The following is a 15,631-nucleotide window of genomic DNA, read 5'->3' on the forward strand; positions in this document are numbered from 1 at the left end:
CGCGGCCGCGCGGGTCGGGAGTGGGGGTTAGGAGGAGGGATGAGGAGCACCCCGGGCCGGTCCCTCGGCCTCCAGGCGGTGGTGGTGGCCAGACCGAGGGCTTGGAGTCAGGAGTGGTTTCTCTATCTAGAAAATGAGTGCCTTGGAACCCCCAAACTAGAGTACAGCGTTCGGAATATGTTCTTTATGATTGTAGTGCTGGTAAAGCACCCCAAGGGTTGGAGGGGGGGGGGTGGTTAAAAAAAAACCCCTGAGACCCTCAAGGCAGAACTGATCCTAGTAGTTGAGGCCAGCCAGCTGGACTCTTGCTCTGCTGGTTCTGCCCTCTGAAAGGCCTAAATTCGGATGCTGTTGTCCCTGTCGATGTATTAACAAAAATAGAGGAAGAAGAAAAAAAGAGCTCTCCAACTATTTATTCTGAAGTTTAAGTAAAATATTTTCAAAAGAAAAACCTTGTTTTGCACCCACACAGGCCAGCAAAGGAATGAGTCCAATAGAGAAAGTATGGAACAGCTTATTACCAATACTTACTCAGTGTGTATCTGGCATCAGTATCTGAGTAGGGAGGAGAATATATGGGTAGGGAAGAGAATATAAAGCAGATATGCAGCTCAAGGCTTAGAATTTGCTAAATTAAGAAGTGTACAACCAAAGCTTATCTTCAAACTAGGAATACTCAGGCAAAGCACACTGAAGTTTTAAGTGATTTTGAGATTTTCGTTAGTTGGAATAAAACCATGTTTCCCAAATACAATGAGTTTCCTCTGGAGTTGGCGTAGCTATTTCTGCAACCAGCCTCTTCTCGTGTGGGAGGCCTGAATGGGCAGCTCTGGGTGCAGGTATGGGGAGGAGGCCTTTGGCAAACCACCCCAGGTCACTGTGTCCACTGGGAGATGGAAAATACAGGGGAAAATTAAGTCTGAGAGGATAGACTCAGGAGGTTTAATATTTGTCAAGTGGAACATCCAGAAGGGGAAAAATGGAGAACAGATGAAGGAAAGAGAGAGAAAATGTCCTTGAGCTAAAGATGCAAGTCTTTATTTCTCTTTATTAATTAAAATTTTACACAATTTTGAAAGGTTACTTTCTATTTACGTTTTATTATTGCAAAATACTGGCTCTATTCCCCATGTTGTATTAATACAGTACATCCTTGAGCCTCTCTTACACCCAATAGTTTTTGCCCCTGACACCTATATTATTTCTCCAACTGGTAACCACAAATTAGGTCTCTATATGAGTCTGCTTTGTTGTTGTTATACTCACTAGTTTGTTGTATTTTTTAAAAATTCCACATGTAAATTATATATGGAATTTAAGACTCAAGTCTTTAGATTGAAAGACCCACCTGAAATAATTATCTCTTACACACATACACAGTCACACATACATACACATTATACATGTACCTATTTTGTATCTATATGCATCCTATTCTAGTGAAATTTCTTTCTTTTTTTTTTTTTAAACCTTCCTGTGTGTTTTTAGTCCCTGACCAGGAATTGGATCCATGCCCCTTGTAACGGAAATGCAGAGTCTTAACCACTGGACCACCCAGGAAATGTCTTTATTCAAAGAGTAAAGAAAGAAAGAAATGAATATGTATACAGCTTTTTGTCTATTACACAGATTACTAGAAATGATGCTAGAATAACGTCTTCAAAATTCTAGAAGAAATGATTTCAAATCTCAAATTCTATAACCAGTCAAAACACTTCACAGAGCAAAATAAAGATATTTTTGGACAGCTCTGAAACTTGCACATATACTCCTTTGGAAAAAAGATTAATAGAATAAAAGTGAAACATCAAGAAAGAGGAAGATATTGATCATAACAAATAGAGGAACCATAAAGAAAAGAAAACTCAGTATGATAGCTGTGTAACTGGAAAGCTATCAGTTCAAATAATAACTGAAAGAAGGGTTCTTGAAGAATTTAAGAAGAATTACACAAATTATATGGTTCATAACCCAGAAGTATAAATTCATGCTCTTGGTGAGCTGAAATTATATGTCAAACAAGAAAGACAAACAGAAAGTGGGGACAGCATTAAACTGTCATTTTGAAACCAAAAGAATTCTGAAGGAAGCTTATGGAGGCAGCATGGTGTAGTGGAAAACATACTTAGCCATGAGCCTGAAGTCTGGCTTCCAGCCTGGTTCCTACCTACCACTTAGCTGCCTCAGTGTTCTCATCCACATTAATAATGCCTGTCCTGGAAAACAATATGGAGGTTTCTCAGAAAGCAGAACTACCACGAGATCCAGCAATCCCGTTTCTGGGCATATATCTGAAAAAAAAAAAAACCCCTAAAACCCTAATTCGAAAAGATACAAACACCCCAATGTCCACAGAAGTATTATTTAAAATAGCCAAGATATGAAAGCAACCTAAGTTTCTATCAACAGATGGATAAAGAATGGATAAATAAAATGTGACATATATATGTATATATACACACACACACATATATATAACAGATTACTACTCAGTCATAAAAAAGAATAAAATTTTGCCATCTGCAGCAACATGCATGGATGTGGAGGGCATTATGCTAAGTGAAATAACTCACACAGAGAAAGACAAATCTTATATAATATCACGCATATATGGAATCTAAAAAAACAAAAAAAAAACTAAATATAACAAAACAGAAACAGACACAGATATAGAGAATAAGCTAGTGGTTACCAGTGGAGAGAAGGAAGGTGGGAGGGGCAATATGGGGGTAGGGGATTAGGAGATAATTAGGGGTAGGGATATAAAATAAGCTACAAGGATATATTGTACAGCATGGGAAATATAGCCAATATTTTATAATAAACTATAACAGACTATGCCCTTTAAAAATCATGAATTGCTGTAATAGATTGTAACATATACTATTGTACAGCAACTGTATTTCAATTAAAACGTAGTTATTTTTGTCCTACTTGGCTTATGACAGCCATAGGAGAGTTTTATGGATGCAAAAATGCTACCAAAACATCAGATGTTATTAACTTCTTGTTTAATTTTCCTACGGTGCTACCATGACCCTTGAACTCTGTTTTGGTAGCATTGCCAGTGGTATTCAGATCCGTGTTGGTTTCTCTACCCAGCTGCACCTGGATGAGGAAAAAAATCTCTTCCTCCATACAAGGGTGTTGTTAAGATGTGGATTGTTTTCCATCTTAGGCATCACTGTGGAACAGTGAGTTCATTGAGAAGAAGTCAATTTTTATTCTCAACCTTCTTAAATTGTCTCAACATCATAGGCTATTATATTGAAGCTGATTATTCAAGACCCCAGTGTCCTGGGTCTGTATCAGGAACTTACTCCTGTGTTGTACAGTTCTATTCAAAAATCAGCAGTCAAGAAACGTGATAATTTAAGAGCTTTTTATTGGCATTTTAAACTTTGGCTAACTACCAGTTGACTTCTGTGTGTTTCTAAGAGGTCCTTCAGAGATAAAGAGGATGTCAAGCGTACGTTTCTCTAGCGAAATAGCCTATTTCCACTGCCAGTAGGGCTGAGAGATGTTTTCAGCCATCTTTCTTTCTTGTGGTCACAGCACATCCACTCCTCCAGTAGTGCTTCCCCCGTGTCCACAATGCATAGTCACCTCCACTAGTTCTTCCTGTTATTCATAGCAGCGTCTGTAAGGTGGCTGGCCATGAAGCTAACTGGACTTCCCAGGGATTGAACCCGGGACCTAGCAGAGTCCGCACTAAACTGTGTGTTCCTGGAGGACTAGGGTACATTTGTTGTGCCCAATAAATGCAATTTTAAATATTTTTATTATTTATTTATCTATCAGTGTTTGGCTGTGCTGGGTCTTTGTTGCCGCACACGGGCTTCCCCAGCTGCGGTGCGCAGGGGCTACTCGCGTTTCGCTGCCTGGGCTCCTCACTGCAGCGGCTCCTCTCGCTGTGGCTCCTGGGCTACAGAGAGCATGCTCAGCAGTTCTGGTGCATGGGTTTAGTTGCCCGACATGGAATCTTCCAGGACCAGGGATCAAACCCATGTCCCCTGCATTGGCAGGCAGATTCCCAACCACTGGACCACCAGGGAGGTCCTAAAATATTTTATTTTTAATTATTTATTTGGCTCTGCTGGGTCTTGGTTGTGGCACAAAGGATCCTCGATCTTGGTTCTGGCATGCTTAGTTGTAGGCATACGGGATCTAGTTCCCTGACCAGGAATCAAACCTGAGCCACTTGCGTTGAGAGTGAAGTCCCAGCTATTGGACCACCAGGGAAGTCCCCCAATAAATGTATATTGAATGGGTGTGCTCTAATCAATTGAGCTGTCCAGTCTTTATGAAAGTGAGCAGCATTGATATAAGAATACAATTCTGTTAAGTGGAAAGGGGATGTCTGAGAATGCTTTATTGCCTAAATTAATATTAGGAAACAAACTGCTCAGTAAAGAAATCAATGTGCTAGCTCTTTCTTATATATGTTACCCAATCACTATTTACTTACTTTTTGTTGAGTACCATTTTATTCCATACAGGAAAAGCTATGGAAAGTAGATACTCTTTTATGCTTGCTTTTGTTCTCCTACCAAGAGTCAAATTAATTATAAAGATTTTAAAAAAGATTATTATACATTCATGAACACAAATAATCAAAAAAATAAAATACTTCAGGACCTTAGAAAGTATGAAATTTGAATGTGATTTTTAAAAATTGCCCCTTGTGATTACCTATTTGGGGCTTGTGAAAATCAGCAAAGGATGCTATTGAATGTGCTTCATCCCAATACTCCTCTTATTTTGATGGACATTTCAGAGAACTTAGGTACATCTTAGAGTTCTAGTCCTTCAAACTTTGAAAGCATTCAGTGTACATGGTACTAGAGTTTCTACTCATCTTGATTTTCCTGTGTCTGAAAGAACATTGGGGAGCAATTTTGGTAGTTTTTAAACCTATAGGTTTACTTTTGAACTTTTGAGGTATCTTTTAAGAGAATCTGACTCTTAGAATTGCAAGGAACTTGAAAGGTTATCTAATCCAATCTGATGCTGAAATGCTATAGTCTCTATAGCATTCCTGCCAAATGGTTGCACAGTGCTTGAACTCTCCCAGTGATGGAGAATTCATCATCTCTCCAGGCAGTCCTTCTTTGGGATGTTCTGCTGGGAAGGCCTTCCAATGGTTTTCATCCATGAGTACTAGTTTCTATCTTGGGCCATACAGAATAAAGAAAAGTTTGTGTGTATATATATATACACACACACACACACACACATATGCATACATATATATATATATATATATATATATACATATCTCACATTTTCTTTATCCATTCATCCATTCATCAGTGGACACTTAGGTTGCTCCCATGTCTTGACTATTGTAAATAATGCTGCAATGAATATAGGGGGTGATATATCTTTTTGAATTAGTGTTTTTGTTTTCTTTGGATAAATAACCAGAAGTCAAATTGTTGGATCATATGGTAGGTCTATTTTCTGTTGTTGTTTAGTTGCTAAGTTGTGTCTGATTCTTTGAGACTCTGTGGACTGTATGTAGCCCAGTAGGTTCCTCTGTCCAGGGGATTTCTCAGGTAAGAATCCTGGAGTGGGTTGCCATTTCCTTCTATTTTTATTTACCTATTTTTATTATTTATTTTATTGGAGTGTAACTGCTTTACAATGTTATATTGGTTTCTGCCGTACATAAGCATTCTCTTTTTATATTCTTTTCCATTATGGTTTATCATAGGATTTTAAATACAGTTCTCTGTGATATACAGTAGGACCTCGTTGTTCACTCTATATATAAAAGTTTACATCTGCAAACCCCAACCTCCCACTCCACCCCTCCCCCAACCCCCTCCCCCTTAGCAATCACTAGTCTGTTCTCTATGTGTGACAGTTTCTTAATGTTCTATTTAAAAGTCTAGTTCAGGATGCTACACATATGTTTATTGTTTATAAATTTCTATCTACTAGCATTTATGAGGGCCAAGCAAGGTCTGATTGAGCCAAACCCTGTAAAATGTAATTATTCTTTTACTATACTGTCATGGCCTTGTGCTCTGAGAGTTTTAATGGTATCTGCTATTGAATCTTGGCAGACCATTGAGTATTTCTCAGAATGTGGGCAACCTTCCAATAATCTGCATCAGAACCCCCTGGGGTGCTTGTTAAAGTGTGGATTCTCAGGTCCCACCACAAATATGCTGGATCAGAACTTGGGTCTAAGATACGCTGTACCTTCGTGGGACCTGCTCTGTCCTACCAGTGGTCTGCCCTTGGGTTTCACTTTTCCACAGGAAACAGAACATAAACCTCAAACTGTCTTTGTACTTGGCCCCGTTCCCTTTGCTGATCTGATACAAGAATAGCTTTTTGTGGTGCAACAGTGAGTTTGCTGAATAGACCCCTTGTATTTTAGGAGAAGAAATTTAGTGCTTCATCGCTCACCATCTCTACTGGCCCTGGTAGCTCTAAGGATAAACCAGCTTGGGTTTCACCCTGGGGGATTAGCATTTCAGAGAGCACACAAAACCCCTTGAAAGTCAAGATGAGACAGGGCAGAGTGTGTGCTGGGTTCTTTGTGCGGTTGGTTTCTTGTCTGTAGCCATTTGTCAGGCACGGCAGCTGAAGGTGCTGAATTGGGTGAGGTAGTAACATTCGAGAGTCAAACCAGCTGCCAGGTGCTCCCTGGAGGGTGGAGCAAAGGCTGCTAACCCACCTCCTGTCCTTTTTGCAATGATTTCCATACCTGGGAGATAATTGCAGGAAAGAAAAAAATGTTTCCTCTACCCTCTTATGTTCAGTATATAGGGATATGCAAATTAAACTGACAAAGCTTAGCAGAAGAAAAGGTATATGATTTTTATTTATGTTAGTATTTTTGTGTGCATGCTGCTGCTGCTGCTAAGTCGCTTCAGTAGTGTCCGACTCTGTGCGACCCCATAGACGGCAGCCCACCAGGCTCCCCCGTCCCTGGGATTCTCCAGGCAAGAACACTGGAGTGGGTTGCCATTTCCTTCTCCAATGCATGAAAGTGAAAAGTGAAAGTGAAGTTGCTCAGTTGTCTCTGACTCTTAGAGACCCCATGGACTGCAGCCTACCAGGCTCCTCCGTCCATGAGGTTTTCCAGGCAAGAGTACTGGAGTGGGGTGCCATTGCCTTCTCTGTGTGTGCATGGGATCTTCACAAAAAAGAAGTGAAAACTCTTAAGAAGCAGCTAGAGGGACTTCTCTGGCATTCCAGTGGTTAGGGCTCTGCACTTCCAATTCAGGGTCCGTGGGTTCAATCCCTGTTTGGGGAACTAACATCCCATATGCCACGTGGTACAACCAAACACAACAAAGCAAAACAAAAAGCCCAAATAAACAGTTTAAAAAGTCCAGTGAAAGTTTTTTTAAAGGAGCAGCTAGGCTTGGGGCTTTTATACCATTTTAACTAAGGGCAGTAAATTGTGGAGAGTTGGCTAGACAAAGGAAAGAAGGTTTGAGTTTCTGGGGTGATAAATTCTAGGAAAGTGACTAGGGAATGTATGGGAAACTAATGGAAGATAAGGGTTATTTTTATAAGGTCTGTTTATGCAGATTCAGCTCAGTGTGACTCCAGTCTCTGGCGATCAGAGTTAGTCTCCTCTTCCTGGTACAGACCTTCCTCAGAGGAACATCTATAGCCTACATTTAGGCAGATAAGGGAGGGCAGAGAACTTTTCCTGCATCTGTCACTTTTCAGTTACCTTCAGCTCAAAAATAATCCTTATGCCAACGTGGCATATTTTGGGATGGCATACCCTGACCCCCTTCAGGATCATTAGCACACCCAGCTGGGGAGAAGCTGGGTAGGAGCTGGCACAGAAGGCTGACTTCAGGCAGTTTCTTTGAGTTCTAGCTGCATCCCCTGTGCAGAAAAATTGGCCTGGGTCCTGTGAGGCCTGCCCTCTCTCTCCACCAGATTTGCTATGTCCTAGTTTGAGAGCAGCCCTCTAAACCCAGAGGGACCATAGGTGTGGGACTGAGGCGCCCACCAGGTGGAACCATTCTTTGGGAAGGTAGATTATTAGACAGTGAAAACCAAGCCTCATAGTTCAACGGATTGAAAAAAAATTTTTTTTCCATTTATTTTTATTAGTTGGAGGCTAATTACTTTACAATATTGCAGTGGTTTTTGCAATACATTGACATGAATCAGCCATGGATTTACATGTGTTCCCCATCCCGATCCCCCCTCCCGCCTCCCTCTCCATCCCATCCCTCTGGGTCTTCCCAGTGCACCAGCCCTGAGCACTTGTCTCATGCAAACGGATTGAAAATTAAATCACAAGTAATTTTTTTAAAGTTTTCTAAAATATGTGGATAAGCCATATCTTCATATGAGCCTAATACTATGAATAATAATAAATGGGATACATACTACTACATATAGAGTAGATAAACAACAAGGACCTCCTGGGACTTTCCTGGTGGCACAGTCAATAAGAATCTGCCTGCCAATGCAGAGGACATGGGTTTGATCCCTGCTCCAGGAAGATCCCACATGTCGCACAGGAACTAAGCCCATCCGTCCACCGCAGCTACTGAATGTGCACTCTAAAGCGCATGGATCTCAACTACTGAGCCCCTGCGCCGCAACTACTGAAGTTCATGTGCCTAGAGCCTGTACTCTGCAACAAGAGAAGCGACCGCAATGAGAAGCCCGTGCATTGCAACCGGAGAACAGCCCTCACTTGCTGCAAGTAGAGAAAGCCTGCACTCAGCAACAAAGAGCCAGCGCAACGAAAAATAAATAAACATTAAAACAACAACAAAAAACAAGGATCTACTCTATGGCACAGGGAACTATACTCAATATCTTGTGAAAACCTATAATGGAAAATAATCTGAAAAAGACTATAGAGACATATATATGTATACATAGATATATGTATAACTGAATTACTTTAGTGTGCACCTGAAATAAATAGGAATATTTATTTATATCAATAAAAAAAGGAAAAAAAAAAAACAAAACTAAGCCACCTAAATCAAGGAAATCATTATGTTCCACTAGAGGGCACTGTGGTAACAATCTAGTAAAACATTCATAAAATAGGCTTGTAAGAACAGAGGGAATTTGTGATTGGTTTGTAAATTTGTGATAACAGCCTTGAGCACAAACAAAACTCAAGTACCACTTTCACCACAGGGGGTGACACGAAAACTACTCAAGCGGTTGTTTTTTCTTTTAAGTCGGAATCACATGAAAAGAAAAAGCAAGTTGACTGAACAGAACTGAATGGCTTTCTTTAGTTGCTATGTTGTTCTGTTGCTATGTGGTCTAATGAAACCTACAAACATAATCAAGGCGATCACATTTCCTCTGCCTCAGCCATTTGAAAAGCTTCATACCCCTGAGAGTCTTCATCCCCAGTTGCGCCCGAAGCAGCAAAGTTTGCCTGAGGGTTTAAATTGGGAACTATAGTAAGAGTTATAGCTAGCTTTTTTTGAACGCTGAGTGCTAGGCTGGGCGATTCGTGTGGATCATCTCTTTAATCCCCACAGCAGCGTTATGAGTTAGGCTCTATTATTACCAGCTCCATCAGACAGATGAGGAGACTAAGCCCGTGGAAGACTGAGTGCTGGCCCGTGGGACACCGCAAACCAGTGGCAGAGCTGTGATTCAAATCCAGGCAGGTTGAATCTCTCATCCGAGCTATTTCTATTTCCTAGTCTATTAAGGGCAAAGACAGAACTAGAATGCAGGTCTCTTTGTTACAAATTAAAGAGTGACTTTAGTGTTGAAAAAGACATGTATGGGCAGGAATAGGTAGAAGAAAACTTTCGAAGAGGGCTGACTCACATGCCAGCATGATGATTCTGCCTGATGCATTGAGAATAAACTGTAGCAGGAAGAAAGGCAGAAGCAAGATGCTATTGCCATTAGAAGGCTATTGCTGTGATGCAGGTGAAAGATAATCACGGTGCCCAAGAGGATGATGGTGGCTTGGACCAGGGTGTGAGCACTGGAGGTGGTACGAAGTGAGTGGATTCTGGGCAAACATTGAGGGCAGAGCCAGAATATTTCTTGACATAATAGATGTGAGGTGTGAAAGAGAGGAGGCAAAAGTGGCTCCAAGTTTTGGGTCTGAGCGACTGGAAAGATGAGATGGGGAGTCAAGTGAGATGGGGAGACAGAGCTGGAGCAGTGACCCTGTTATCCATTGCTGAACTAAACCAGACTTTGGTGGCATAAAACAACAACCATCACTTATTATTATTTCAAATTTATTTTTATTTGGCTGCATCAGATCTTAGTTGCAGCTCTTTTGTGGGGCACGGGTTTAACTGACCCACAACATGGGGGCATCTCAGCTCCCAGAGAGGAGGTCGGATCCGCATCTGCTGCATTGGAAAGCGGATTCTTAACCAGCGGACCACCAGGGAGCTGCCCAACATTTATTAGTATTAGCTGGGCTCAGCTGGGCATGTCTCACTTGCTGGTTAGGACCAGGGTTACTAGAAGATAGAATAGCTAGGCTCCTCAGACATCCGTCTCTGTCTCTCTCTCATGGCCTCGCCCCAAAATCTCTCCAGCATGGTGGCTTCAGGAGGACCAGACTTCTTACCCGGTCACCTGAACTCCACAGGGTGTGTCCCAAGACGGAGTGGGACACATCCTGGACCACCAGGGAAGGCCCCTGTTTGACTTTCTAACCTATGTATTTGTGTTACTCTGATCAAAGAATTTTTAAAAGGCTGTAAATTTTTTCATAAAAATAATTTTTTTTTAAGGTATAGGAAAAATACTCAATCCATAGGGCAAGGGCAAATTTTAGAAAATACCCCAACCCAGTCACCTCTCCACTCTGAACCTTCTCCTTCATGTCTCTGGCCTGAAAGTGGACTGAGACCAACCCATTCATGCCTGTGCTGTCCCAGTGAGGACCACTGCAGCTTCCCAGGTCTTGGATCATCTAACACCCCTTCCTCACCCCTTTCAAAGGCATCCCTGGTAGCACAGATGGTAAAGAATCTGCCTGCAAGGTGGGAGACAGGGTTTGATCCCTGGGTTGGGAAGATCCCCCGGAGAAGGGAATGGCAACACACTCCAGTATTTGTGCCTGGAGAATTCCATGGACAGAGGAGCCTGGTGGGCTGCAGTCCATGGGGTCACAAAGAGTCGGACACGACTGAGTGATTCACACATTCACTTTCACCCCTTCCAAGCCTGTAGAGACGGGCTGACGCCCATTTGAAAGAAGAGAGAAGTATGGCTTGGTGAGTTCACCTCATTAAAAGTCATTAAAAGACAGACTTGAAGTCAGGTGTTGTGGCTTATGCTGCAATGGTCTCTCCAGGCTTAAATGTCGTGGTTGCCATCACTGTGGGTTCTCCTGGCAGTGTGGGTGAGGGTAGGGGAGAGAGAGAGGGAACAGTTCTTGGAAGGAAAGTTCATCCCTCTAAATTAAGTGCATTATTTCTCCTGAATAAAAACACACCTGTCGTGAAATTCACTGCCCCCAAAAGATACTTGATACAGTGACTGTGATGGCCCCTGGCTGAAAATACTCCATTTCCCCTTAGTCACCCTCCTCGGGTCAGCGTAAGCTTGCTGGATAAAATAACAGAAAGAAACAGAGCTCCTTAGGGCTGAAATTCCTAGGCCCAGAGGAAGACTGCGGCGAAGGAGGGCAGGGGGCACAGTTCGGGGCAGAACCTTGGGTTTTCCTTTGGGGAACTGGTCCCTCTCGGAGGGTGGGTCTGGTGTGCCAGAGCCCATCCCCGCCTTGGGGGACAGAGGGAAAGTCACCAGTGGGAGACCAGACCCTTGTAATAAGCTGCTCCATTGCAGACCAGGGACCACCAGAAGAACCCACTAACCCCTGATCTGTGCTTAGTCACTCGCTGAACCTGCTCTAGTTACATCAAAGCCTTTATCAGAGGGACAAAGTGGCTGGGTGTGCCCCAAACACACCAACGTGCAATGCGATGTTTACCATGACAGTGGAGCGGTCTCAACAGGTGGGCAGGTGATGCGTCCCAGTCAGGTCAGCAGGGCCCACTGAGCACCTACTGTGTGCAAACTGTCCGAGGCCAGGATGGTGGTGGAAACGGGTGAGCACACAGCTCCGCCTCTGTCCCTGGAGGCTCAGGGGACCAACTCTGTGATTCTGCCACCTGACATGTGGTTAATGCCATTAGCTTAACTACACTGATTACACGGTGTAATTACACAGTTAATTACACTGTGGGCTTCCCTGATAACTCATTTGGTAAAGAATCCGCCTGCAATGCAGGAGACCCCGTTTTGATTCCTGGGTCGAGAGGATCCGCTGGAGAAGGGATAGGCTACCCACTCCAGTATTGGACTTCCCTTGTGGCTCAGCTGGTAAAGAATCCGCCTGCAATGTGGGAGACCTGGGTTCAATCCCTGGGTTGGGAAGATCCCCTGAAGAAGGGAAAGGTTACCCACTCCAGTATTTTGGCCTGGAGAATTCCATAGACTGTATAGTCCATGGGGTTGCAAATAGACATGACTGAATGAGTTTCACTAACTAACTAGGACTTACCAATTTCTGTACTCTGCTGTGTGCAGGGTTTTAGTCATTGGAAGGTGCCAACCTGTGGGTCCTTTGTTGGGGGAGGGTGCTCCCAGAGCCGGGGAAGGGGCTGTGGTCTGCTTTCCCCTCCCTGGCTTTGCTTTCTGACCGAGGCCAGCATACGTTCTGCAGTGTTCTCAGCATGTCTCTGTTCTAACCGTATTTGATTTTCTTTCTTTCCTGTCTCAATGATGACTGAAGGGCAGAAGGCCTTTAGTGGACACCCGTGACACTAATTACCAAGTATCACTACCCTCATCCAAGGCGGTGACGATGCACTCTGGGCGCGGAAACCTGAACCTCTTCACCGATGGTGGTTCTAGCTGAGTCTGGAGGAGCTCAGTTACAGCTTGTCACCTTCGGCTTCATTTATCAACATCTGTTCAATAAACAAACACCTAACTCTGCTCCTCCCACTGGCCTCCCAGAGGCTCTGGCAACTGTAACTGAAGCACCGTTGGATTAGAATGTCCTGTTGGAAGGAGAGGGAGCAGCATCTGATTAATTCGGAAAGGAGGCTCTTAACCTTCAGAAACTTGGGCCGGGTCCCGGGGGCCCAGAACAACTGATTCATTTGGCCCATTCCTCCTGTGCCCGTCTAGCAAAGAACAACCTGCCCACATGGCAGCACTGCCCATCTGTTCAATAAGTACTCGTGGAGTACCTACTGTGTATCGGGCTGTTGTTAGGTCACGGGCGCCCAGTAGGAAGCCAGGCCGGCTCTCTGCCCTCCTGGCCTTTACGGTCTAGTGATAAAACAAGAGTGCTGGGTGAGAGGACAAAGTGAGTTTATGGTGCTCTGTGGACAGAACTGTCAATGAGGGCCTCCTGGAGGAAGTGATGTTTAGACAGCTCTGAGCAAGTAGTAGGAGAAAGTCAGGTGAACAGGCTGGAGGGACAAGTGGGGGACAAGGGTAAAGGTGAGCGCTGGAGCCAGTTTGGTGGTCTTCAGTGCCCTGGTAAGGAACTGTTTATCTTCGGGTTGTTGGGAATCCATTCAGTGGAGGAGGTGATATGATCAGACTTGCTCTGGAAGATCACTCTGGTGGCCGAGGGTAGAAAATGGGTTAGAAAAGGCCAAGAATGAAGGCCTGGAAGCTAGTTCTAGGAGGTAATTGTTCTGAGAGAGGAGAGATATCCGTTATATAAGGTTACTGTGCAGAGTGGATGAAGGAAACAGGGATCAAGATTACAGAACCCCAATGTTCACAGCAGTTGTTGTTGAAAATTGTTTAGTCGCTAAGTTGTATCCTACTCTTTTGCGACCCCATGGACTGTAGCCTGCCAGGCTCCTCTGTCTATGGGATTTTCTGGGCAAGAATACTAGAGTGGGTTGCCATTTCCTTCTCCAGGGGAGCTTCCTGACCCAGGGACCAAACCCACATCCCCTGCTTGGCAGGCAGGTTCTTTACCACTGAACCTTCAGGGAAGCCCATGTTTATAGCAGCACTGTTTACAATAGTCAAGATAGGGAAGCAACCTAAATGTCCATCAACAGATGAATGGATCAAGAATACGTGGTCTCCATATACAATGGAATACCACTCAGCCACAAAAAGAACAAAATTTTGCCATCTGCTGTAACATGGATGATTTGGAGGACATTCTAACTAAGTCAGAAAAAGACAAATACTATATGATATCACTTACATGTGGAATCTAAAAGATACAACAAGATAGTGAATATAATGAAAAAGAAGCAGACCCACAGATACAGAGAACATACTAGTGGTTACCAGTGGGGAGCGGGAAGCGAGGAGGGGAAATATAGTGGTAGGGGAGTAAGAGGTACAAATTATTAGGTATACAATAAGCTGTATTGTATAATACAGGGAATATGGCCAGTATTTTGTAATAACTATAACTGGAAAGTAATCTTTCAAAATTGTATTAAAAACATAACATTTAAGCTTTTTTTAATAAAATACAAATTTAAAGAAAAAGATACAGACTCTTCCTCATATGAAAGTGTTAGTCGCTCGGTTGTATCAGCTGTGAATTTGCTTATTGTTGTAGTTCAGTCACTAAGTCGTGTCCGACTCTTTGCGACCCCATGGACTGTAGCCTGCCAGGCTCTTCTTGCATGGAATTCTCCAGCAAGAATACTGGAGTGGGTATCCATTCCCTTCTTCAGGGGATCTTCCTGACCCAGGGATCAGACCAGGGTCTCCTGCACTGCAGGTGGTTTCTTTACCACTGCGCTATCAGGGAAGCCCAAATCAACTATAATTGAAAAAAACCTACACGCTTTTCAGCTCCCAGTATAATCACAGAGTCAGGCAAAGATCATCAGTTGATAACCTCAACATACAAAATTAAGATTCTCAAGGCATTGCAGAGCAGGATACTCACATGACCTCAAAAGCATCACCCACAGATTTCTAACTAGTTTTAGAGGGAGAGAGGGCAATGGAGAGGTCTGGTGAATGCCCTTCCCCACAGCATCAACCATCCCGTAGCCAAGAGCAGGCAAACCACAGCATGTGCTTCTGACAGGGTGCTATAGAAATATCCACCACCTGGGCTGTATTCGTGCCAAACATGCTTCACCCGAATCTCCTTGGGAGAAAACAACAGCAGAGTGGGGAACAAGGGAACAGATCTGGGCTCTTCAAAAGAGTTAGAGGGGTGGGATAAGCGGATGGCGTGCGTGCGTGTTTGGTCATGTCTGACTCTTTGCGACCCCATGGATTGCAGCCCGCCAGGCTCCTTTGTCCATAGAATGTTCCAGGCAAGAATACTGGAGTGGGTTGTCATTTCTTCCTCCAGGGGATCTTCCCGACTCAGGGATTGAACTCGCATCTCTTGCGTCTCCTGCATTGTCAGGCAGGTTCTTTACCACTGAACCACCTGAGAAGCTCTAGGGTGGTGCTGGTTTGGCAGAGAGGCTCAAAAGGGAGAGGAGATGTGTATGTGGATAGCTGATTCACTTTGTTGCACCGCAGAACTAACACAACATTGTAACGCAATTATACTCCAATAAAAAAAGAGTTGAGTGAAAAATTGACAGTAAACAAAAAGTGGAGGGACTGTTTTAGATGCAAAGCAATTAAAGAGACATAACCACCAAATGCAGTGTGTGAACTTTCA

Source organism: Dama dama, chromosome 5, assembly GCF_033118175.1.
Source record: "Dama dama isolate Ldn47 chromosome 5, ASM3311817v1, whole genome shotgun sequence".
Taxonomy (NCBI): Eukaryota; Metazoa; Chordata; class Mammalia; order Artiodactyla; family Cervidae; genus Dama; species Dama dama.